A 26,819-nucleotide genomic window follows, 5' to 3' on the forward strand; every position below is an offset into this window, starting at 1 on the left:
TCCAAGAGAGAGCCTCACAGTGAGTCCTTACCTTACATAAGCATAAAAGGGATGAATGCTGTGCTTCTTCCCGAGGAAAGAGATCGCAGGTACTGAATGTGTCCCCCTGCCCAAATTTATGTGCTGGAAACTTAATCTCTAATACATCAGTGTTAGGAATGGGGGCCTAGTAGGAGTTGAGGTCTTGGGGACTCTGTTCTCATGGAGAAATTAATGCTGATATACAAAAGCATTTTGGGAAGTGGGTCCTCCACTCTCCTCTCTTCTGCCACGAGAACACATATTCCTCACCACCCCCTGGAGGATGCTCTACTCAGGTGCTGTCTCCAAAGTAGAAAGACTGGTCCTAACCTGTTGGTGCCTTGTTCTTCAACCTCCCAGCCTCCAGAACTGTGAGGATACAAACCTATGCTTTTCCCCAGGGACCTAGTGTGAGGTATTCTATTACAGAAGCACAAAACAGATTGAGGCAGAGGACAACAAGGCACCCCGGACGGAAGTCGCTTCCACTTCTTCACTGGAGCCCTGATTCCACTCATAAGGGCAACCCCAATCACATCTGAGAAACCTCACCTCTGAACAACATCACATTGGATTGTGGTTCCAACATGTGAAGTTTGGAGGGACATGTACATTCACACACTGAATCTGGCTCTGGAATGAGCTGCAAGGAGGTGACCGAAACGGTCAGAGATAGTTCATGACTTTATTTTAACTACCAAAAATTAGCACCTAGTTACTTTTTAGAGTCAATGGGTCAGGGTAGAGAGGTGTAGTGTCCATAGTGTTGACAGGTTGGACTGGATAACTTTAGCAGTGGGGGTGGGGGGCTGTCTTGTGCATCATGGGACATTTAATGACATCCCTGCCCTGTACCTGTTAAATGACCAGCAGCACCACCACCACAACTGACTGGCTGTGATAATCCAAATTTCTCCAGACATTGCCAAATGTCCTCTGAGGGGCAAAACTGCCCCATGCTGATACCAACAGTATCAGTAGAGGAGAACAGAGAGGATGGAGGAGGAGAAGAGTCTTGGAAAAACAATCTTGTTATCCCTTTGCAAGTTTTACTTTGTTTAAAATTTTCTTTTAGAGCCAAACCAAAATTGTATGTAAGCAGATACAGTGGTGATAAAGCTTCTCATTTATAAATACAAAGCTTTAGCAGACTTATGAGGAAACTCTGTTCCTCAGAATTTGACTTCAGTAAGTATTTTAAATCCAAATACTGTCACACTCACTCTCATACAGTGGGATAAACAAACTTAAGGAACACATTCAGCCACATCTTCATTAGTGACTCTGCAGGCAAAATCCCTGTCATTTTGAGATGTTTTGTATTCAAAACAATTGCTAAAGAGTATTTCCAGATTCTATGTCCTTCCTCAAATCTGTGTTTTGTCTTTATTGTTGGTGTGGCATATTAGTGCTGGCCAATTTTGTGATAAAATTTGCAACTTGCATTTGGTGTCTGTTTCTAAATGGTGACTCTGACTATATCCCCAAACTTGGGGCAAATACTAGTTGTAGTATTGTTAGTGGATCAACCTAGCATACATCTGGTCCTGGTAAGTGGTTCAGAAAATCTGCATTTGAGATCTCACAGACAAAGCCTTAGCCAGAAGGCCTATCTTAAAGAATAGCAAAACCATTCCCAGATTCAGATGAGTGTATGTTGGGTAAGCTGATAAATTAGAGATCTGAGCATGATCAGTTGCTAAACGCACAGCAATTAGTTCTGGGATATCTTGGTTCCAATTATCAAGAGCCCACAAGAGATATAGACCACAGACAAATAAGACTTCAGCCCAAGGACTTTATATAGTGTCAAGTTTGTTTTACTGCTTGCATTTTATTGTTCTGAAAGACTATGTAGTGTTTAACTTATGTTCTAAGGTTTAGAACTTGAATTTACCTATCTCAAGACATAAAATTCTTGCAGAAATTCTCTTTAAAATGTTGGCTGGCTTCCCAGACTTAGGTGTCACTTGAATTAAGTCACCCCGAGACATAGCTCCAACTATGGGTTGTGTGAAGCAAACTTCTCAGAAGTTAGAAGAAAAAGGGGCATTGTTTCTGCTCAGATTCGCAACCCACTTTAGACCTATATGACATTTTCTCTTCTGCCATGAAATGGGGGTGATAATTCATGTTCAACTTTCAATACACATACAACACAAAGTGCTAAGCTCTGGAATAGTCGTTGAGAATAGGAAAGAAATAAAGAAATTTTAAAAAGTAAAGAGAAAGAACCAACAAACAAATGAAGAAAACTAAGGAGGGACTGAGGGTGGGAGAGAGGGAGGAGGAAGGGGAGGGAGGGAAGGAGGGGGAGAGGAGGGAAGTAAAGGGAGGAAAGAACAAGGAAGGGAGCCAGCGAAGGAGAGAGGGAAAGAGGGAACAAAGTAAGACTTCTGCACAGGGGGATTGATTCTAAAATTTATTTTATTCTGAAAAGCACTGTTGCAAGTCGAGTGGTTGGGGATAGATTGAAAGATGTGCAAATAAAGAAAACTGATTTTTATAAGTGCTTTGAAATCACTGTGAAAAATCTCATGTAGATTTAAGATCATTTTATGTAGAGAGAAATCCCCAGAGCAACAGACTGTACTGTTCTTCACTTCCATTAAAATAAGATACTGCTTCAGGATTCTGAATTTAGCAGCTGTTGGTATATGTGTCTCTTGCCACACTCATAAAGGTTTTTAATGTACAATAACATAGCATATAGCTCATCCCTTCTATGGCTGGATGCATTATTTATAATTAACTAACTTTGTACCATCTTCATGTGTAGAAGGAACAATAATTGGAGCTATCCATTTTTAGTTCACAGGAAACAAGACTCTCTTCATTTTTAATAGTGCCATTTACCTACCAACCTTTCTGCCAATGATTTGGATTGTTCATCCATGGCTTCTGTTTTATTTCAATGCACTCACATTTCACAAGTGTGAGAAGATGCCTGTTCAAGATGAATAACTTGAGAGCTCATTTGAGAATGCTGAGGGTTAGCACATCCACAGAGCTTCAGCCCAGATACATGGGGCAGAATTGAAAGTCCACAATGTCTGTACCTGGTTTCATTCATCTATAAATTCAGAATGATCATGTTGATGTTAACAAATCTGAAGATATAATGATTGGATGAAGCTTAAAATATCTGTCTGGCAGATGTTTGTGCACCAATTCTGCCTGAGTCATTTATTCCTTGCATCATGGGGCACTTTGGATCCATAGAATAAAATAGCCCTATCTGTACATTTTGTTCGGAGACACAGTCTGCTTATTTACTAAGTGTGTTTACTAAAACTAATTCCTAGGCTCAGCTCTGCAGAAAATGTAGACATTTCTGCAGACAGGCTCTTCTTTGCCCTAATTGTATTCTTCCATAAGGAGGATGGAGCCCAGGGGTTTCCTCCATCACAGGTCACATGGAGGGAGTATGCAGATATTCACAGGAGGTTCTGTTTCTGATTGTGAAAGACCTTTGTTTAGTAATAAATCTCAACAGGAGACAAAGCTTTATGTGAGCCCGCTTGTAAAAGTTCAACTCATTTTTAACAAAAGTATAGCACCTACAAAGAGGATGGCATTCTAATCATGACTTGAAGGATCTTCACGTAAGAGTACAGGAGTGAGCCAGGGAAAATAGTAAGCATTAAAAAAAAAGTTTAAGGGATGAATATAAGTAGAAACAATACAGTGCTAGTCATACAATTTGGCTTCAGAAATTAAGGAGTTATGTATACAGGAAATTAAGCATCTGGGTTGAGATCAGGATAATAAAAGAAATCTGATATTCAGAAAAATTGCAACTGGTAAATGGAGCTGATTGAGTATTGGGTATTGAAAAACAAGAAATACAATAAATACAGTTCCTGAAGGGCTGAAGCAAGAGCACTGGCCATTTGTACCTGGGTAGGTGTCCCACTACCACAGAAATGTATTCTTATCACGACTGAGCTGTTAATTGTGATAGTGTGGTGAGACTTGGATTGGGTCCTGTCATACTGTAATCTGGTATCTGTGAGCAGTTCCCAATGTCCAGTGTAAGAGGAAATCCCAAGCTCTGGAATTGCACAAGCATGTGAGAGTAACCAAGACGGGCTGCCTCCACCAGTTTGTAGATTTCTAAGGAAGGGTATTTCTCTTCATTTTATGAGTTTCCTTCTACTTGTTTATCCCATATTGCTCCTATTTATACTGCCTTTAAAATTATTTTCAATTGGTAAAGCTGATTCGTGGTTATTATTATTTTTGCCCTGGTCGGTTGCATCTGTGCTACTGAAGTTGTTTTCATATAGTAATATACGGTTTTGGCTTTGCTTTGCAATGACTGCAACCTCAGCCAGGTTGCCTCCGGGTTCCGAGAAAGTGGTCCTTCCCTCTCCAGCGCTGGCTCTTTCCTGAGGGTGAACCTTGTTATCACAAACGTCACCGGGATCATCACCTCATCTCCCATCATATATCGTCAACCCCATCCACCCGTGGCTCTGTTACACTTGTCCCCTTCGCTTAACCAAATGATCTCAACCCCAGCCCGGCGGGATCGTGGCACTCCCGCTCCCTCACTGCCCCCTCCTCCCGCCTGGCTCCTCAGAGCGCACAGCGGCCGCCTCAGCCCAGAACCTCCGCGCCGCTTCCCCGCCGCCCTTGGCCCCGCCCCCGCTCCCGACCACGCCCCTCCGGCCCGCGTCGCCGCCGCTCCCCGCCCCAGGCCCCGCCCCCGGCCGCCGGCCCCCTTCGCGGTCTCTCGCCCTCCCTGGGCCGCGCGGCCGGAGCTGGCGCGGAGGAGCGGCGGTCGCAGTGTCGTCGCGGCCTGGCGACGCGGCTCCTGCTGGACCCGCTGCCCCGAGTGCGCCAGCCGCCCACGGTTGCCTGCAGCGGTCCGGGGCAGCCCCGGAGCGTCCGGCGTTCCCCGAGGGCGGGCGTGCCCGAGCGCCGCGGGGCGCGGGGTGCGGGCGCTGCGGAGGACCCCTGGCGCCGGCTCAGCCCGTCGGAGCGCGGGGTCCCTGCGGGGCCGGCTTCCGGCGCCGCGAAGTCCCCAACTCCCCGCCGCCGCGGCTGTTGGGGCCCAGCGCCGCCCCAGACCCGTCGCAGCCGCCGGAGGTAAGCGCACTGGGCCATCGGGGGGTCGCCCGCCCCGGACCTCCGGTCCCGGTCGGCGAGCCGCGAGCGCAGGCAGGGGTGACAGGTTGGTGGGACGCGAATTAGAAAATGCAACAGGCGGGGCGGGTCGGGAAACTCCTAGCGACAGCATCTCCTGCGGAGAGCAGACTTGCCCGAGACTGAAACTTGGTTAGCTCTAGCCGACCGGGGACGGCGCAGGCGGGCGGCGGGCAGCGCTGGCTCCGCGCGCCCTCTGCTGGCCAGTGCGGGGACGCTGGCGCAGGCCACAGGTGAGGCCGCCGCGCCGCCCTGGATGGCCTTCCTCCTGGAGGAGTGACCCTCTTACTTGTCCTCTTCCTCCTGCTCCCCCTTGGGAAGACTCCAGACCTTCAGCCAGAATAGCAACAAAAAAAGGCTCTTTCAAGGTTTACTTTTATGTCCCTGGGTTATTTGTAACCAAAATAACAAGAATGATAGCAGGATTCCTCTTTAACTGCATTTTAGTGAAAGCATTAAAAAAGAAAGGACTAAAGCAATGTATATATCACAGCTGCTTGTCATCGACTCACATTTGTTGGAATCCTTGTATGTGCATATAAGTCTAAGAAAAGAAATCACTTGATTGTATCTATCAATCACTTAGATTGTATATAATATTAGATTTTATTATAATTCTCAAGTTTCTATCAAGTGACTGTAGAGTATTTAAATCATTAGTTTGCTTTCACTTTCAGCTACCTGTAGCCTCAGACAATTGCTTTGTTTTGTTTTCCCCCCAGAAAGGAGAGTCATGAAAAAGGAAGAGAAAAGAGATGGCATGGTCACTGTTGATGAAAGGGGAGTTTTCTTTTCCCGTCGATGATTACTCCATGATTGGAAAAGATGTGCCTAGGTGGCTGAAGAGATTAGATTTTTATAGTTGTATTGATGAAGCTGATAGAAGAAGACATCAAAATGCTTTCCTGTGTCATATAGACTGATGAGTCAGTAAGCCTGGAAAAGACATTTGAAATGAAGGCAGGAGTTTGAATATTTTTAAACCACATGGGACTTTGAACACTTTTTGAACATGTTTTTATCCCCAAAATGGAAGAAGAAATAGTTCACAAACCAAGAAGTATAAAATATTGAAAGGAATAATCAGTGATTCCACTCATTCCAAGAATGTTAGTACTTTGCCATGGTCTTCAGTCAAACACACAGAAACAAGTCATACATGTGTGGTGAGTGTATCACCAGTGATGGCTTGCTGTGCTACAAATGACTCTTAATTTTAATTTTGGAGTGCTTTTTCTTTCTTGTACCATGTATGATTTGATTCTTCTGTTCAAATAGACTAATGTAAAGGAAGTAAACGCTGCATTTATAGTAATTTTGACTATTACCACTGTTCCTCTGTTACAGAAAAATTAGAGGCATTAATATTCCTTGAAATTTACTGGAACAGAACTGTGCCAGGGATACACATGTGCTATGTAAAATTTTCTCTTTTTGGCAAATGTACTTGCTTTGAATGAGCTGAATGTCAGCATAGAAGATTCTAAATTCAGTTTAATCAAGCTCTTTAATATATGCTTTATATTAGCCAGATGGAAAACACATTAAACACCCTACTTGTTATGTATGCCTAAGGAAAGTATCTTCCCCATGGATCATGGCGTTAATGTTTACAGGACATTTCCTAATTTTAACATTCGTGGTGTTTGGTTTCTCTACTCTCGAAGAGTCTGTGAGTAATTACTCTGAATGGGCAGTTTTCACAGATGATATAGATCAGTTTAAGACACAGAAAGTGCAAGATTTCAGACCCAACCAAAAGCTGAGGAGAAGTATGCTTCATCCAAGTTTATATTTTGATGCTGGGGAAATCCAAGCAGTGAGACAACAGTCTCGCACAAGCCATTTGCATCTTTTTAGAGCTATCAGAAGTGCAGTGACAGTTATGCTGTCCAACCCAACATACTACCTACCTCCACCCAAGCATGCCGATTTTGCTGCCAAGTGGAATGAAATTTATGGTAACAATCTGCCTCCTTTAGCATTGTACTGTTTGTTATGTCCAGAAGACAAAGTTGCCTTTGAATTTGTCTTGGAATATATGGACCGGATGGTTAGCTACAAAGATTGGCTGGTTGAGAATGCACCAGGAGATGAGGTTCCAGTTGGCCATTCGTTAACAGGTTTTGCCACTGCCTTTGACTTTTTATATAACTTATTAGATAATCATCGAAGACAAAGATATCTGGAAAAAATATGGGTTATTACTGAGGAAATGTATGAATGCTCCAAGGTTCGCTCATGGGGCAAACAACTTCTCCATAACCATCAGGCTACCAATATGATAGCAGTACTCACAGGAGCCTTGGTTACTGGGGTAGATAAAGGATCTAAAGCAAATATATGGAAACAGGTTGTAGTAGATGTCATGGAAAAGACAATGTTTCTATTGAATCACATTGTTGATGGCTCTTTGGATGAAGGTGTGGCCTATGGAAGCTACACAGCTAAATCAGTCATGCAGTATGTTTTTTTGGTACAGCGCCATTTTAATATCAACAACTTGGATAATAACTGGTTAAAAATGCACTTTTGGTTCTACTATGCCACCCTTTTGCCAGGCTTCCAAAGAACTGTGGGTATAGCAGATTCTAATTATAATTGGTTTTATGGTCCAGAGAGTCAGCTAGTTTTCTTGGATAAGTTTATCTTAAAGAATGGAGCTGGAAATTGGTTAGCTCAGCAAATTAGAAAGCATCTACCTAAAGATGGACCCATGGTTCCATCCACTGCCCAAAGGTGGAGTACTCTCCACACAGAATACATCTGGTATGATCCACAACTAACCCCACAGCCCCCTGCTGACTATGGTACTGCAAAGATGCACACATTTCCTAACTGGGGAGTTGTCACTTATGGGGCTGGGCTGCCAAACACACAAACCACTACCTTTGTGTCCTTCAAATCTGGGAAGCTGGGGGGTCGAGCTGTGTATGACATAGTTCACTTTCAGCCATACTCCTGGATTGATGGGTGGAGAAGCTTTAATCCTGGACATGAACATCCGGATCAGAACTCATTTACATTTGCCCCCAATGGGCAAGTTTTTGTTTCTGAAGCTCTCTATGGACCAAAGTTGAGCCACCTTAACAATGTATTGGTGTTTGCTCCGTCACCCTCAAGCCAATGTAATAAGCCCTGGGAAGGCCAACTGGGAGAATGTGCACAGTGACTCATGTGGACTGGTGAGGAAGTTGGTGACTCAGCAGGGGAAATCATCACTGCTTCTCAACATGGGGAAATGATATTTGTGAGTGGGGAAGCGATATCTGCTTATTCTTCAGCAATGAGACTGAAAAGTGTGTATCGTGCTTTACTCCTCTTAAATTCTCAAACTCTGCTAGTTGTTGACCACATTGAGAGGCAAGAAGCTTCCCCGATAAATTCTGTCAGTGCCTTCTTTCATAACCTGGATATTGATTTTAAATACATCCCATATAGGTTTATGAATAGGTATAATGGTGCCATGATGGATGTATGGGATGCACACTACAAAATGTTCTGGTTTGATCACCGTGGCAATAGCCCCATGGCTAGTATACAGGAAGCAGAACAAGCAGCTGAATTTAAGAAATGGTGGACTCAGTTTGTTAATGTGACCTTTCAGATGGAATCCACAATCACAAGAATTGCATATGTCTTTTATGGGCCATATGTCAATGTTTCCAGCTGCAGATTCATTGATAATTCCAATTCTGGACTTCAGATTTCTCTCAATGTCAATAACACTGAACACGTTGTTTCCATTGTAACTGACTACCACAACCTGAAAACAAGATTCAATTACCTGGGATTTGGTGGCTTTGCCAATGTGGCTGACCAAGGCCAAATAACCCGATTTGGTTTGGGTACTCAAGCAATAGTACTGCCTGTAAGACAAGATAGAGCTATTTTCCCCTTTGGATTTAAGTTTAACATAGCAATTGGATTAATTTTGTGCATTAGTTTGGTGATTTTAACATTTCAATGGCGGTTTTACCTTTCTTTTAGAAAACTAATGCGTTGGATACTAATACTTGTTATTGCCTTGTGGGTTATTGAGCTTCTAGATGTGTGGAGCACTTGCACTCAGCCCATCTGTGCAAAATGGACAAGAACAGGAACTGAGACAAGCAAGAAGCCTGCGTCTTCCAAGGGGCACTACGTGGATCTTCCTGATGTTGTCATTACCTCACTTCCTGGTTCCGGAGCCAAAATACTTAAACAACTTTTTTTCAACAGTAGTGACTTTCTCTACATCAGAGTTCCTACAGCCTACATTGATATCCCTGAAATGGAATTTGAAATTGATTCATTTGTAGATGCTTGTGAATGGAAGGTATCAGATATCCACAGTGGGCATTTCCGTTTACTTCGAGGCTGGTTGCATGCAGTCTTTAGTCCAGGACACAAGACTACATTTACAAAACATCCATTTGCATGAGACCAGTAGGGGTAAACTGGCCCACTATTTTACAACAAATAAGGACAAGAAAAGAAAACTGAAAAGGAGAGAGTCTTTGCTGGAACAAAGAAGTAGAATGAAAGGCGCTTTTGACAGAGATGCTGAATATATTAGGGCTTTGAGGAGACACCTGGTCTATTACCCAAGTGCACGTCCTGTGCTTAGTTTAAGTAGCAGTAGCTGGACATTGAAGCTTCATTTTTTTCAGGAAGTATTAGGAGCTTCGATGAGGGCATTGTATATTGTAAGAGACCCTCGGGCATGGATTTATTCAATGCTGTACAGTAGTAAGCCAAGTCTTTACACTTTGAAGAATGTACCAGAGCACTTAGCAAAATTGTTTAAAATAGAGGGAGGTAAAGGCAAATGTAACTTAAATTCAGGCTATGCTTTTGAGTATGAACCATTGAAGAAAGAATTAGAAAATTCTGAATCAAATGCTGTCTCCTTATTGTCTCATTTATGGCTAGCAAATACAGCAGCAGCTTTGAGAATAAATACAGATTTGCTGCCTACCAGCTACCAGCTGGTCAAGTTTGAAGATATTGTTCATTTTCCTCAAAAAACTAGTGAAAGGATTTTTGCTTTTCTTGGGATTCCTTTGTCTCCTGCTAGTTTAAACCAAATATTGTTTGCCACTTCCACAAACCTTTTTTACCTTCCATATGAAGGAGAAATATCACCAACTAATACTAATGTTTGGAAACAAAACTTGCCTAGAGATGAAATTAAACTAATTGAAAACATCTGCTGGACACTGATGGACCGACTAGGATATCCAAAGTTTATGGACTAAATGCTGCAGGTCAGCAGAAATTTGCACTAATGCTTCCCCACCCGCTTTGTGGATATGGACTAGAAGAGTTTGTTTATTCTTGTATTGTGGGTGTGGGCGTGGGTGTGGGTGTGGGTGTGTGTACTTTTATTTGCACAGAGAGATTATTTAAAAAATAGGCACCATATTTGGCCTAGCAGGATTTATTTTTATGTTACCACTTTCCTTGCTTTTGTTTCTGAATTTTTTTTCTGCTAAAATATTTCTGTTTCAGAAGTTAGATGAAATTATATCATGGGCTTCCGGGAAGATGGGAAGATTTTAAAGGATTTTGTTTAACTTGCCTTCTTCTGTAACTGTGCTAATCTATCTGGGGACCTCATACACTACTAAAGGCCTTGCAGTTGCTGCTTTACCCAAGCATCTCTTCCTTTCAAGATGGACTACAAAAGTTCCTTATCTTTTTGAAAAGGTCTTTTAACACACTTATCTTGCAAAAAGAAAAAGAAAAAAAAAGTGAATTCCTTTTACTTTATATAACACTCAGTGATATCACTGGAGAAATGGCATTAAGTTCCTATCAGAACTATAGGATTCCTTCTGGAAATGCAGATGGAAATACAGAATAAAGACTTTTTTTTTTTTAAGTCAGAAATAGTAACCTGGAAAGTTTCCTTAAATTTTTTTACTTACAAATAACAAGAAATAAGTCTGAACAGTCTGAGTGCTGAGGGCTGGTTTTTTAGATATGCTTGTCCGTTTAAAAGTCTCTTTTTTACTTCCTGAAACTACAGCTGTTTGCCATTACACTATTCCCACCCTGTCCTTTTTGTCACTGTCCAGCAAAACAGTCAGTAGGTACTAATTGCTGACCTCCCCGTATTTGTGGAGTTCTCCTTTTTTTTTGATGATTAATTTTGCATTAAAGACTGACACAGAATCAAATTTATTTTTTTTGTGGAATTACCACTGTATGAGTCAAAGAAAGCCGTGCCACTGCTGCCAGTGTTTTCTTAGATTGGAGACAGAGCTGGAAAACTGCCTGACTTTTCTTGCTTCCTTTTGAGTGAGTTTACAGACCGCCAGTGTCTGCAGAATTGAAGGCAAATAGGAGATGATGTCAGAGGCATCTGTTTCTTTTACCATCTGCATCTTATTATAAATGTAGTCAACATCAAATGTGGTTCATTTTCCTTTGCTGGGTTCTGAAATCAAAATGCTATGCCATTATAAGCCAGTGGAGTAATTACAATGTATTGGATGAAAACTATCAGGCAGTGTGGAGACTTGATGAAAATCTTTGTACAGATTGCAGTCTTCTTCCTGATGCTTCAAACTACAAACTGGAGTTCCTTCAAGCTCTCTAACACTTAGAGTCTGTCATTCTGACCTAGATAAAAGTGGTTCTGTCTCAGTAGTTTGTTATTATGTCAAAATGTGCCTCCAAAGTGATAAAGCTGTGGATATGTTACTTTCCAGCTAAATCTTAACTTGGCTATCATTTTCCTTCCATTTTGATATCAGACTGCTCCCCTCCTCCACATTTACTTCCCATGAAGTAATTAATGAATAAAATTACATTAATTTAAGTTAAAAGGGCACTGAAGACTTAAATCTACACTATTATTATTAAGGAAGATTATTCTATCTCAGGGTCAATCAGCAAACATTTAAAATTGCTACATGGATAACACTGTTTCCATTATTGCTCAGAGTCTCAGTGTTTGCTTTCAATTCCCAGGATGTGTGATCTCAAATCAGATCAAATAGAAAGGCTCCGGGTTGGAAGTTGTATTAGGTCTGACTAATGTAAGAATTATAAATGAGTGCAGGTATCAGAGAAGACAGCAGAAGCCACCCCTGCTGTTTTTGAACGTATGGAAATGCCTGCACCAGCAGAAGAGAGTTAAATGGAACATGTGGAGGAATGGGGAAAGAAGAAATGTAAAATGAAAGAGTAATTCTGAGGATTAATATGGGAATATATGGTGGCAAAAGAAAGGAGGTTTACCCAAATGGTCTTCAAAGTGGACCATACCATTCATCCTAACAGCAATTTAGACTTACCTGTCTCTATCCTCATTCATTCCCACTCCAGAGGAAAAATTTAGTTGCAAGCCCCACTACTTAGGTAACCAATGTAGAAAGTTGCTTTACTTGCAAATTCTCCTGCACAGGGAAGGGGATGACACACTCATTGGGTGTGTGTGCACACACATGCTCATGCTTCTGCCTTATAACCTGAATACCTAAGGTGAGTGATTCTCCTAGTACACCCTCAGGTTCTGCATCACAAGGTAATCCAGGAAAAATTTAAGTTGCCTGTACATGTACTTTTACTCATCTTGCAAATAAGATGAAACACTTGTTGGAAAACCTATATAAAATGTCCTATATGTAAAAGCCACCCCTTCATTCATTTCCTAAATTTAGACCTAATTGGGGATAATCTACATAGCAATATTTTATTCAAAATAATCGCAATGAAATTTTGAAAAGATGTTTTGCTGCCAAAAGTAAAGTAACAAATGTAATGATAATTTGGCTTTCAAAGTTGGAAAATGACAGAATTTTCTTAGGATGAAATATAAAGGCCACATCTAAAGTTGAATGTACCACAGTGAAAAATCCAAACAGGATAGGAAATAGAATCTTCTCAGGAGAAGGAAGCTAAATCTGAATGTGCTTCAATTTATATTTTAAAATACAGATTTTATCAAGAATATGACATGACACAAGACCACATATATACTGTGCCTAGATTTCAAAATATTAGAAATTTGATTATTTTTAAAAATAATTGATAAATGCCTGGCAAGAATAGGATCATTTTTATTTATGTCAAATTTCAAGGAATATAAGAGGAATTTCCACATTGCCTGCTGCAAATATATTCAAAGAAGCACTCCCCTCCTACATACTAGCATGTCTTAATAATTCCCCTTTATAAACTTGTTACCCCTCTTGTTGCCACTTATTTTTTTATTTTGTTCTTTTTAGTTATATGTGACAGTAGAATGTAATCTGACGTGTCATACATACATGGAGTATAACTTCCCATTCTTGTGTTTGTACATGATGTCTGCCACTTATTTTTGATTGGCAACATTGATAAGCAGAGAACTTCATGCATTATTAAAGATCCTAAACAGTCTTCATATATAAAGTATATCACATTTACTTTCTACAAGTGAGAAATAATTTGAAAATTATAACTTTCAAATTTCAATGCTGCTTGACTTCATTAACTTTGGTCATAATTAGAAAAGTTTTCACTGATTAGGAAAAAATGTAAATAGAAGGCAGTATGTTGTACCATCACTTTCAGGATGTTTAAGATATATCAAGGTATTGGATTTTTTTTTCTTATTTATATGTTAACCAAATTAATGTGTCTGACTAGCCATCATTTCACTATATTTTGGCAGAAAAATTATCCAAATAACTTTTGAGGCCCAAAAGGTACTGGATTTTGCACAGAGCATGTTAGATACTTTAAAAATGACAAATTCTAACATTTTAAAAAGTTGTAGATTCTTGAGCTGTAATGTATATGGATTTATATTATGTTTAACCCAAGTAACATGTTTAATTGAATCTGATTCCAAAGGTGATTTTCAGCTAAATCTTTCAAACCATGAGAATTTTTGTTTTTATTTTCTTTCACACCTTATCTAGTTAGGTAGCAACAAAACAAAACAAACAACAAGAAAATACAAACCTAAAAAGGAAACAGACTGAAGGTCATTAACTAGTTTGTCAGGTCTCTATGTATAGAAGTCTCATTTATTAATCTAAAAATAAAAATCTAAAAGCAATGTGAGTATAATTAAGATAATTTGCCATACTCCCCTTCTTTAAATCTTTGGGTAGTAGTGTTAGGATTTACTATGGAGTGAAAAGATGCAGAAGTTGGAAAATGCAGGACAAGTTTAATATAGATACACAGTCCCACAATGTATCCAGTAAACAAGAACTCCACCCCTACCCTACCCTGATGGCAAGCCTTTACCTTTGTTCCCTAACAATCCTAAGTCCTGGCTCTTCAACTTTAAATGTCAAGAATATGCCCGTACTAAGCGCCCGTGCTCTACGTCTGCCCCTCTGTTTCCCGCTACACACTGTAAGATCTTTATTCAGGCATGATATTGCCAAAAAGAAGAAACATCTCACAAATTACCTGAAGCATATTAAACAATGCCTCAAATAATAAGCGCAACGAAATCTTTTGAAAAATACAAGATCTGCCATGAGTTAATCACTTAATATGTGTTACACATTGAATTATAAGGTTTGTATGTATCTTATTACATACAATCTGCACAGCTCTATGTAGTACTTATTTTACATATACATTTGAAACTCATGACAAGTAGTTTATCCAAATTAAATCCACTGATAAGTACTTTGACAGAGATTTATGCAGTTTTTCCAATTCCAAAAATCTGAAGAAATCTTCCCTGTATTTATCATTCATGCATTAATTCTCTAATTCATGCATATCAGCTGTCAAGGTATTGATTACATGAGGGAAGAACACAAATGTTGGTTGACTATGAACCTGCCTGGTGAGAAATAGGCAATTGCTCCAAGACTTCAGAACTATCAGAAATTCATCAAGAGAGAGAAGAGGGGTAGTTATGACCACCCAAGGAAAGTGGTATCTGTTCTGTAGTGGGTTTGGTTCATTTCCTTATTTCTGAAACAAGGTAGTTATGAGTAAAGAATACTTTAATGATTTAGAGGAAGTTATAACTGGTATATTTGAATAGAGGCCCCCAGTTTTTTTTCTGGCTTATGCTTTTACTATTTGTCAGAGCATATCCCACCAATGAGTAGCCCTTCCAAAGAGATTGAGAGTTGTCCATAAATACTAATATAGCAAAACCACTGACATTCTTACTTGACTGCTCCAACCCACTACAAGAAAAAAAAATTATGTCTATAATCAAATATTAAGGGATGCCCTGAAGAGGAAGAGATACTTGAATGTGGTCTGACAGACTGTGTGTGTGTGTGTGTGTGTGTGTCTTTGCTAGTGATGGCAGTAAGAAGAATAACTCAGTGCCTTTGACCCAGGCTTCAGCAATCTTTTATTTTCCTCTCCTCTCCACCAAAACCTCACCACCCCAAGTGCCTCCAGCTCCACAGTGCTAGACAACTCTCAATCCAGAGGATGCTTTCATGGCCTTACGACAATGGAGCTGACACTTCTGCTAGGGACCATAAAGGAAGTCTTTCTTCTTTTTACAAAGTTCCTAGTATAAAGGAACAAGTGGAAGTTAATGTTCCCATCAATTCCATGACTTCAGGGTCATCCAAACACATTCACATGGAGTCAGTTTTAGGGTGAGCCCCCCCGCCAACTTATTGCTCTTTCCCCTGCATTATAAACAATGCCAGAGAGAAAGAGGAGAAGGGCAATGAGAGAATGAAGGAAGGAAAAATGGAGGAAAGAGGGGAAGAAAATATTGAAGGGAGAGAGGAAGGGAGGGAGGGAGGGGAAAGGGGAGATGCTCAAGAAGAATCATTACTATAAAGGTTGTGTTATGGTCTAAACTAAAAGAATGAATTTTAATGAGAAAAAACTTGATTAAAAAGAAAAGTTATAATCTGACTCCAGTCATTCCATAACACATTGCAATTATTCTATTTTATGTTGTTTCTCTATTTCTGTATTACCCTGACTATAGAGATGAATCTAATTTTTCTTTCAAGTGTGTTAATATTGATATAAAATTTAACTTTTATGTGACTTGGCTTCTCAAATATTCTAGATATGAAGTGCTCTTCCATGTGTTGTCTTTCTTTTTCTGAGCATGGGATGGGCATTGTTCTTAATCATTTAAGGAGAATAACCTGTATGCTCATGAGAAGTCCTTGATGCCCGGCCTTCCCCTTGTGGAAGTCAGTTCAGCTTCCATTGCTGTCACTTTCCTTAGTTACTAAATGAGCAGTAGAAGCTCTAATCCCTGCTTTAAAATCTGTCACCTTTCTATAAGCAAGCTTGCCTTATTCATGATATGCAGACATTCTCCAGAACTTGGTATATGATGGTGAAAGATTACTGTTGAATTTTGTTGGTGTTTGTTGTTTTAATTATATATCATTTATTTATTCCTCTATTTTGTTCAGAAGATTAATTTTGTTTTAGATTTGTTCAAGTTATGTGAAAATTTTAAATATGGCTCTTTTATATTTACTGAGCTATTTTAATTTGATGCTTTACTACAACATTTCACAAAACTCTGAAGAGGGATTTATAAGCACAGGGAAGACAACCAGGAAGGGATGAAATTACTTTCATAAGGTACTCATTAAAAGTTTGTATAAAGAATACAGATAATAAAAGTTAATCTCACACAAAACAGATAGTTTTTACTGTTAATTGTCAGACATTAATCTGAGCACCCTGGCTACTCCAGCACTAGCAAGAACACAGTGTGCTACACCTGGCTCATGTGCCCCTGATAACGAGTACTCATTTCTCTCTAGGCTTACCAAACTGCAGTGTACACACATACAGTTATTCATTTTCCCCAACAATATGTACAAAACTATCTAAAATACCTCACTGTTGAACACAGGGAAATAAAAATATATATTCGTATGCACACATTGAAACCTTACAAATTCCATTGCCATAAGAGGTACATTTTTTTTTCTATATGACTGCTGATTGTTCTGATGAGTTTCTCATCCATCTTATTTCACATTTCCCCCATTTCCTTGTTTTGATATGAAGAGAAGCATTTTTATTTCAGATCACACACACACAGTGTGTGTGCCTAAGACTTTGTGTTCTTTCTTAATTTTAAACCTCTATTTCTCCATCTAGAGAACTCCTTCATAGATGATGTAAGCATTTTAAACAAATTAAGTGTGAAAATTAATAGAAAAATAACTGTTCCCCTTTGTGACCACCTCAGATTCTCTAGTCTTATTGACTTGAAGGAGAAAGAGAGATAGCAGAGGTGGGTTTGCTTTCATTCTCCTACTACATGTGCTCAAAGACACCCATGTGTCATAAGTTGTACCATTTTCCCAGTGCAAAAAAAAGTTAGTGTTTTCAGATAATTCAAGCATATAGAATAAAGAGAGATAAGCCAAAGAATTGTGCATTCATGTTAGTATTTAATACTTTACTGAGTTACGCACACATGTAAAATCATGATTTAGAAGTATCATTGTTTTATGTTCATACTTCCAAGAAACAGTTTTATCCAAACTCTCACTTTGGTATCTCTATCACTTCTGAAGTTTGTGTTTATCTAGAGTATATTATATTTACTACTGAGATTTACAAAGATATAGAATTTTCTAAATTGAAGTTTTATGCTAACACTCAGTTTTATTCTGTCATAAGTCCCATTTGTATATCAAGCATAACTTTGTTTTTATCTGCATTTGGTGGATATATATGTATATATTAACTTCCACATTGACAATTATTCCGTTTTCTATTTAAATTTTTCCATATTAAATATGGATTAGACTTGAAATGCCTAAAACAATTTGTAAATAATTGTATTTACTCCTCTGTTTATGTTAACAAAAACAAACCAATTATTGTAATTATGTATATATAAAAATATATATAACATTATTATTCACTTTAGCACTGTATATAACAAAAGTTTATACTAATATAATTATACCTAATATAGAATAACTTTTTGTTAATTTCTGTGTCATTAACACATATGCTTTGGATTAGAGTAGCATTCTGCAGTATCTTTTCTTGTTAAGATGCTTGTTAGTTTGAATGTTTTCTTTCTTCTGTGACCATAGAGTGGGACCCAGGAACAAATACTAGAGACTTTTACCAGGAACTCATTTAGCAAGGAGAGCAGAATAGCATGCACCCCAACAGTAGACCAGTCAATAGGGATATGTTAGTAGGGCTCACAGCCTAGTATCTTTAATAAAAAGGAACTCCTTTCCTGTTCTTAGTTCTTCTTGGGTACTACTGTCCATATTCTTTCACTGGTTGACTATAAGCAATTAGAAAACACTGTTGTATTGATTCTTGCATGTGCCAGTTCTACTGTCCCTATCCATCCAATGGTAGTATTTGGATAATGAAAAATCAGTGGAGAATAAAAAGATGCATTGATCCTAGCTGAAATGTTGGAAATCCTCTACTATGGTATTAATAAATTGTTGTTGCCAAACCTGGGATTTAAAGTTAGATTTCATATTCTCATATTTTCTCCAATAAGGTAAAAAATGCATGTTAACAGAAACAATATTAATAAAATGAACAAGAGTGTACTCACCGTCTGCCCTAAAAAATGCACAATTAATACTGGTAGTTAAGTCCTTCTGAACTAGTATCATATCCTCTGCTCCCACCAGATATCTTAGAGGTAACTTCTGTCCTTGATATTTCTTTGTTTTATTTTATAGCTTCAAAACACACACTTACACATACATATAATATATATTAAAGATAGGTATATATACACACATACATATATATCTATGTATACATATGCTAATTTTGTGTTTTCAGACTTTAGTAAATAGTAACACACTGTACGTATTATATAATTTTCTTTGTTCAAAATTGTGTCTAATGCATGTGATGTTTCTATGTAAAGATCACATATGTTCAACACAGTAATATGTCATCATATGAATGTGCCACTATATAAATATGTCATACCTTGTTCAACTTTTAGCTTGATTTGTTTTGGGGATATTTAAATTTTTGCAAATTTCAACAATTCTCTGTAACAATTCTTAAGTATGTTCCATAATGAACATACATACAAAGTATACACGAATTTTGCTTGTACTCAGAAAATTTTCCACCCACACCTATTCACCTTCCTTCCTGGAATATTTTTGTAGGATCGAATGGCTCTGGGTTAATATGCAAACATGTGTCCTCAACTATTATAGATGATGCCACATTCTTTTCCAGATTGGCTATATAAATTGACACTCTAGAAGCGTTTCTGTTGTTTCAGATTTCCTTCTGTACTTAATATTTTCTGACTCTCTGGTGGGATAAAAAGGATGTCACATCTGGTTTTCATATGCATTTTTCTGATTTTTAATGACTGAGAACATTTAAACACAAGTGTGCCTGCACATGTCTATAGATACTAGTCTTTCTTCTTGCCATTTTGTTTCTTTTATGAAATGAAATTCACAGTCATGTCTATTACCCCTTTACCTATTAAGTTCTCTTTTTCTTATCAAGTCATTGAAGTTTACTATGTATTCTTGATACAAATCCTTTTTTGGTTATGTATTGTGGATACATTTTGGTTTATATTTTTTACCTTTATAGTATGACTTTGTGGTGTCTTTAAATATACAGGTTTTCTTAATTTGAATGGAATCAAATATGTCAATATATTTTACTTTATTATTTATACTGTTTTGCCATCTTAAAATATTATTCTAAGCACTCTTTTATTAATTGTCTATTGTATTGTTCTATGAAAGCAGTACCATAAACTTAGTGGCCTGAAATAACATCGTATCTCAAAATACCTCTGGGTCAGGCAGCCGCTCCTGGCTTAGCGTTGTGTGCTTGAAGATGGTTAACACAGCTGCCATCAGGTTGATCCAGGGCTGCATTCTCACTGTGGCTTAACTGGGGTGGCATCGGCTCCTGTGCTCAAGTGACTGTTGGCAAGATTTAGCTCCTTGTGGGTTGCTGGACCAAAAGCCATAGTTCTTCTCTGGCTGTTGGCTGGAGAGCATCGTCCATAGCTTATCATGTGGGCCTCTGAATTTAAAGAAGCAGCTTATTTCATGAAATCCAAGGAGGGAGAAAGTCAACAGAGAAACTCTGTAGACAGTGTCATGCAGTCAGGGAGCCGATCCTCTCACTTTTGCTGTGTTCTGTTAGAAGCCAGTCACTGGTCCCATCCATACTCATAGGCAAGGAATTATACCAGGGCATGAATGCAGACGACAATTGGGGTAGGTAGGGATCACTCTAGAGTCCATCTGCCACAGATTTTGTCATCCGTATTTAGCATTACGTTTTGTCTATTATGAGATTTTTTTTTCCTGTATGAATAACCTCTTGTCATAACGTGCAAGACTGAATTATCTTTTCTTTCCCACTGACCTTCAATGCCAATTCTACCATATTCAGGTCCTTCTCTTTTTGTGTGAATCTGTTTCTGGGCACTGCTCTAATCTATTTCACTGGCAAATCTGCTTATCCCAATGACCATACCACCCTGTCTAGATTAGTGCAAGTCTCTTTTATTCTCTTCTTTCTTCTTATTGTCACAGATCTTCTTTAGCCTTTGTTCTTTTATATGCAGTTTAAGATTAGTTTTCACAGTTTTTCAAAACAAAGAACAATACATTTAATTATAAAGACATCACATCCATTTTTGGGATATTGACGTCTTTACATTATTATTTCATATTCATAGGCATGATATGCCTATTTACTAGAGAGAGAGGCCTCTCTCTTTACTTAATATTTGTTAATCCTTTGGCAATTTAAATCAGAGCACTTTACATATTGTTATTACAATGATACTTAGGTTTAATTAAATGTTTAAATTTAAGGTTGATTATTGTATATTTATTGTATCAGGGATCATATTAAATATCCTTACCAATTCAGTAATTTACCTGAAAAATCTTTTGAAAATTTTATGTATATGGTTTTATAATATGTACTTAATGAATTTTATTTCCTCCTTTCTACTTGAGTTACTGCTTAATATTCTTACTGCATTTGTTAGGAACCTTCTGTGAAATGCTAAATAGATTTGATAATATAGGACGTTCTTGTATTAACCCTAAAGTTAATGGAGTGTTCCTATTGTCTCACCTCTGAGCGAAATGGTCATCTGTAGTTCATAGGTTCTCCTTATTACTTACCTAATACTTACCATCAGGGTCTTTTCTTCTATTTCTAGTTTGGTATGTGACTTTTTATCATGGGGACATGATGAGACTTATTGAATTTTTTTCTTCATCCTGTTGAAATAATCTTTTTTAAACCTATGATAAGACCAGCTTGGAAATTATTTATATTATTTGCCTATGTTGTTGAACTGTTAATAATTAATTTAAGACACTGATATCAACATTTATAATTGTGATTGGTTTATATTTTTCTTTTCTCATCTTGTAATAATCAATTTTGAAGTCAATATTATACTTATAATATAAAAGAAGTTAAGGATATTTTATTTTTATGTTTCCTACAAGAGTTTGTATAAGATTGAAATGATCTAATACTAAGTCTTTGTTAGAACTCATTTGTAAGCCATTTGACCATGGTGTTTTCTTTATGAGGCTATTTTTACTTTATATAAAATTCTATTTCATGCTTGTAGGTTAATTTTATTTAAATCACATATTTATTTTTTACCCTGTTCTGACAAGTTGTATATATGTGTGTGTATGTGTATATATATGTATATACATGTATAAACATATATATACATTGTACATATATGCATATTTTTTTCTTTTTGCAATACTGGGAATTTAACCCTGGGTGTCCCAGCCCTTTTTATTTTACTTTTATTTTTTTAACTTTGTAACAGGATCTCACTAAATTGTTGAGATTGTACTCAAACTTGCTGTCCTTCTGGGTCAGCCTCCCAAGTTGCTGGAATTATAGGCATGTGCCTATAATTTACCTGGCTGACAAGTTATATTTTTAGGAATTTGTTATTTACTTTTATTTTTCATATTCATTAGCCTACATTTGCTTAAAATTATATTGCCTCTGTAATTACCCACCCCCACATATTTTTTTCCATTTCAATATCAAATATCTTGACATCATTAGTTTTTATTTCTTGATTGCAATTTTACTTTTATGTAAGTCTATCTGATTATTAACTTAGCTTTTTCTATTTCTACCTACTATTTTATATGTATTTGACATTGTATTAATTTGGCATTTAACTTTTCAGATTTGTATCATTCAGTTTTACTTCTTTTTTCTAATTTTCTGTTCACATTGTGTTTTGTATTTTTAAAAATTAGACATAGGTCTAATTTTTTGTGAATGCCTTCCAGCTAAACTTGTAGGGATTTGCTACTTATTACAGTGAGAGGCAATTAAGAAGCATGATTTTATTCTGGGCCACCATTGGCAGGAGGTAGGAGGTAGGGACAATGCTACGATTTTATATCTGAATAAATGTTATCTAAAAGGAGGGAAGAAGAGAGACAGTTTGAAACTAATTGGCAAGGAAGTAGCCATCACTCATCTTAACTATGAGACCAGGACAAGCACTATGTGGGGTTTTAGGAAATATTTATGCCTTCTCTGTCTTCAGGGCACAGTTACGGAGTCATCTTGCTTTTGTCTTGAGTGGCTTTGTTCTATGAAATTACACTTTTCCTGGCTGATGGTAGCAAGCCACTTCCTCCTGTTAGGATAGATTACATTTTCCATTCTCATTTTAAAATATTTTTGTTTTTCACTGTCCTCATTTAAGACTATTGTCTCTCTTTAAAGCTGTATTGCTTGATTCCACACTTACTACCATGCCCTTTTTGTAGTTGTCTCTTGCAAGTATCTTCTGGCTTTGGGTGTGGACTGACACTATGTGACCATGAGTTATAAAGGCTTCATTAAATTGATGATTTCCTTAGTCATCTTGTGTCATTTCTTATCTTCAACATGTGACAACTCCCTTCTGCTTAGTTTTAGCATGTGATTTTTGAAAGTTTGATATTTTTACACATTTTGTAGCATGGTATTTTGAAATACATCTTAGAAATAGAATATAATTGGATTTTTATTCATTGTGGTTATTGATATGCTTGGATTTATTTAGAATAATCCTCATGTATCTTTTGGTTATAACTCTATTTACTATATTCCCTTTTAATTTTCTAATTTCTTAAATTATTTTTCACAGTTGTAGAAAAAATGTATCTTATTATTTTAAGGCTTACTATAGGAAAATCAGAAGTGGATATAACTCTTTTATGCATTCAGTACTTGTTTATATTTGTCCGTATGTTTAACTTTTTCTTTATATTCCATTTTTCTATTCAAACCATTCTTCTGTGGCCATATTTTTCTGCCTAAGTATAATTCTTAATATTTTATCAATTTTTGTTTGCCTTGCATATGACTTTCATTCTTGCAGGGTACATTTGCTGAACATACAGCCTTTAATTAACAGCACTTTAAATATATTATTCCACTTATCTCATTCACCTATTACTGTTTTCTCAAGTGAAATAGAAAGCAGAGTCAATAGCTGAGAATAATGAAAGGGAAAAGGTCTTGGAAGCTGAAAGAGAAAAGAAGGTTTAAAATAGTCATCTTGGAGAGTTAAAGAGTAATGCATGTGTGGGGTGATGTTGTGCCCTTGCCAGACTATCCCCATGGCCTCCTTGAAAGGATGTGTTGAAAGCAAGAGACCAGTTTTCCCCAGTTTTGCTCAGCTGCACCCATGCAATCCTGGAAAAATAGAAAGCAGGAATGAACAGATTTGTGTGTGTGTGTGTGTGTGTGTGTGTGTGTGTGTGTGTGTTTGTGTGTGTTTTCTGGGGGTTGCATGACAGAATGACTGAATGTTAGATGTGATTTTATGCAAAAACTGATTATCAAGGTTAAATAGATTTTGGTGGAAATGAGGCTTACATGACAATATTAAAAGCTTTTAGATTCTGGTAGCATCAAAGAGTTATTTGAGGGCTAGGGGCATGGCTCAGTGGTAAAATGCTTGCCTTGTACATGCAAGACCCTGGGTTCGATCCTCAGCACCGCATTAAAAAAAATAGAGAAATGAAATAAAGGTATTTAAAAAAAAGTTATGGAGGTACTAGTGGAGGTACTAGAAGGTAATATAAACTAAAACAGCCATTTAGCCCTTGTCATTTTCATTACTGCCTCATGAGCCAAGGAAGCTAGTAGAGCTCAGGTCATCATCACCAAATTCCAGGAGGGATGGCCAGCATACCAGGTGATGCCCTCACCTTCAATCCAACAACTTTTCACAATTATGGAATTACTTGAGGAAAATTTTTTAGACAGATTTTTGTTTCTGTGGCCAAAATAGCTGATAAGAGCAAGTTAGAGAAGGAAAGATTCATTTTGGCTCACGTTTTCAGAAGTTTAAGAAGTGGTTAGTGGACTCCAAGGCACAAAATCATGGAAGAAGTGTGTGTGTCAGGGGAAAAAGCTGCTCATATGACCTACTTCCTCCTATCTCCCAATAGTTCATTAGCTCTTAATGATTAATCTACCAAGTGGATTAATACACTGATGAGGAGAGTGTCCTCATGATCAATCATTGACTGAAAGCCCCGCTTCTGCAACTTGCTGCATCGGGGAGCCATGCTTTCAATCAATACATGAGTTTTTAGAGGACATTACAGGTACAAACCATAACACAGGTCAAAGCAAATTCAGAATTCCTTGGGCTGAGATGGTCCCTGGCATCTGCATCTTGTAAATGCTCACCCTAAAGGATATTCTGTTGTGTAGACATGTGGAGATGCCCTGCATTAGGTAGATAACATCCCAATCAATTACAGTTGTTTCTAGTTTTTCATGGTAGTTTCGATGTATAAAATTGTTGCAGACACTAAATTATTAAATATTGCACCATTACTCCTAGAATACTGGGTTAAATCAGATTCAGGAAGCTACTGGTCACTACATTTTTTATCAACCAATCAATATATAAACTGGTATTAATGTATGCTTTTATTTAAAGACATCTCATTTAATATGTTTTAGTTTTTTACCATTTTTGGAAGTAATGTCTGAATGGAGCTGATCTAACACTTGTATCTTTTTCTGTAAGCTATATCAGTCTTGCATAAGGAACACCAGACAGTACTTCAGAGCCATTATAAAAGTCACCAAAAAATCACCAAATTGTTTGAAAATGGCACAAAATAGACTCTGCAAAACATACTTGTTTATGGTCAGAAAACTAAAAACAAGAAAGCAGAGCACTGCCTTGTTCAACCTCAGCCTGAGAGGTGCTTATCAGATGTCTCAAGATTTTTGCCATTCTGTGCATATCTATCCCAAATGAACACATGCAATGATTAATGGTTTGGGAACTGCAAATAAATTTCCTAATGGCAAATTGGAAAAAATACAGAATCTATAAGTACAGAGAAATGACTGTACCTGAAATTCTTTCTCCTGACCCAGCTCTGGTTTCTCAGGCCTCCTGCAGTGACTGGTGACTGTCACCCCCTGTCCTTCCATATCTGAGCTGTCTCTGGCTCCGCTTTCACAGCCTGAACACTTCTGTCTGCCTCTGTCTTTCAGTAACTGGCAAATGTTTGTTCTGATGGAATCCTCTTACATTTTCCCTCATTCTCAGCATTTTCTAGTGTGATAGTCTTTATTCTCACTAAGTTCTATGGAATTAAATCACAAAATGACATATTTTTGATTTCTAAATAGGAATTTTTTTTTTAAAGAGAGAGTGAGAGAGGAGAGAGTGAGAGAGAGAGAGAGAGAGAGAGAGAGAGAGAGAGAATTTTTTTAATATCTAAATAGGAATTTTTGGAAGAAAATTTTGAAAATGTATAAAACCATAAAGTGCATCTAAATATTTCTCCCTGAGAAATATTTTCTACTCACGTATTAGTGTCCTTTCAGTTTTATGAAGTTATATGAGTAGATAAGATTATCTGAATGAGAAGCACCCACAATAAGCTTTTTAATTTATAAGGTAGATGTGGGCTCAGTAATATTAATTCTAATAGAGCTAATCGCCAATTTCTTTGGATATATTTCAAATTTATTCTTCATCTTGGCATCTAAATTGGTTATTAATGTCTCCAATAGTTAGGGATTGAAATGTTATGCATGATGAAAACAAAATGCTATATTCCTCCATGTAACCAAAAATAGATTACAGTGGACTAATGGTGTAAGTATAAACACAGCCATTTAAAATTACTATGAGAAAATAACTCTAAGAATCATACCAAAGTCAGCAACCATACAAGAAAATTTCGAGGGATACATTTTTTAAAGCTTTATGTTCAAAACAGAAAAATAACATCAACAACATTTTAAAAGGAACACCGGGTAGAAAACATTATTTCACTGTAAAGCTGGTGAGGATTTATTATATCTTTATTATAGAAAATGTGTAACTCTCTAAGTAAAAAAAAATAATAGTACAACTTAAAAATAGGGAGAAGTCAAAGTGATAAAATTTATAAAATAAATAATCGGTTTTTACCAATTCAATAATAACTTTTTAATATTTTCTTTTAAAATTCATGTCTTAAACTCCAAATTATTTCTTCTTAAAAGGTGCCCTCCCACAACTATATAAATGGGGGAAAAAATGGACATACAGGAAAATAACAAAATGTCTAAAACTCCTTGGGATTAAATCCAAAGTTTCTAAGACTACTACCAAACAAAAAGTAAAGAGCTAAAATTTTAGGTGACCAGAACTTTGACTGCTTCTCACTGGTGTAGTG

At 37.5% G+C, this 26,819-nt stretch overlaps 1 pseudogene; it reads left to right on the plus strand.

Annotated features, from left to right (window-relative positions):
* Positions 1-4,995: 4,995 nt before the first annotated feature.
* Positions 4,996-10,457, plus strand: LOC144249149 (dermatan-sulfate epimerase-like protein; annotated as a pseudogene).
* The last annotated feature ends 16,362 nt before the right edge of the window (positions 10,458-26,819 follow it).

Source organism: Urocitellus parryii, chromosome 11 (assembly GCF_045843805.1).
Source record: "Urocitellus parryii isolate mUroPar1 chromosome 11, mUroPar1.hap1, whole genome shotgun sequence".
Lineage (NCBI taxonomy): Eukaryota > Metazoa > Chordata > Mammalia > Rodentia > Sciuridae > Urocitellus > Urocitellus parryii.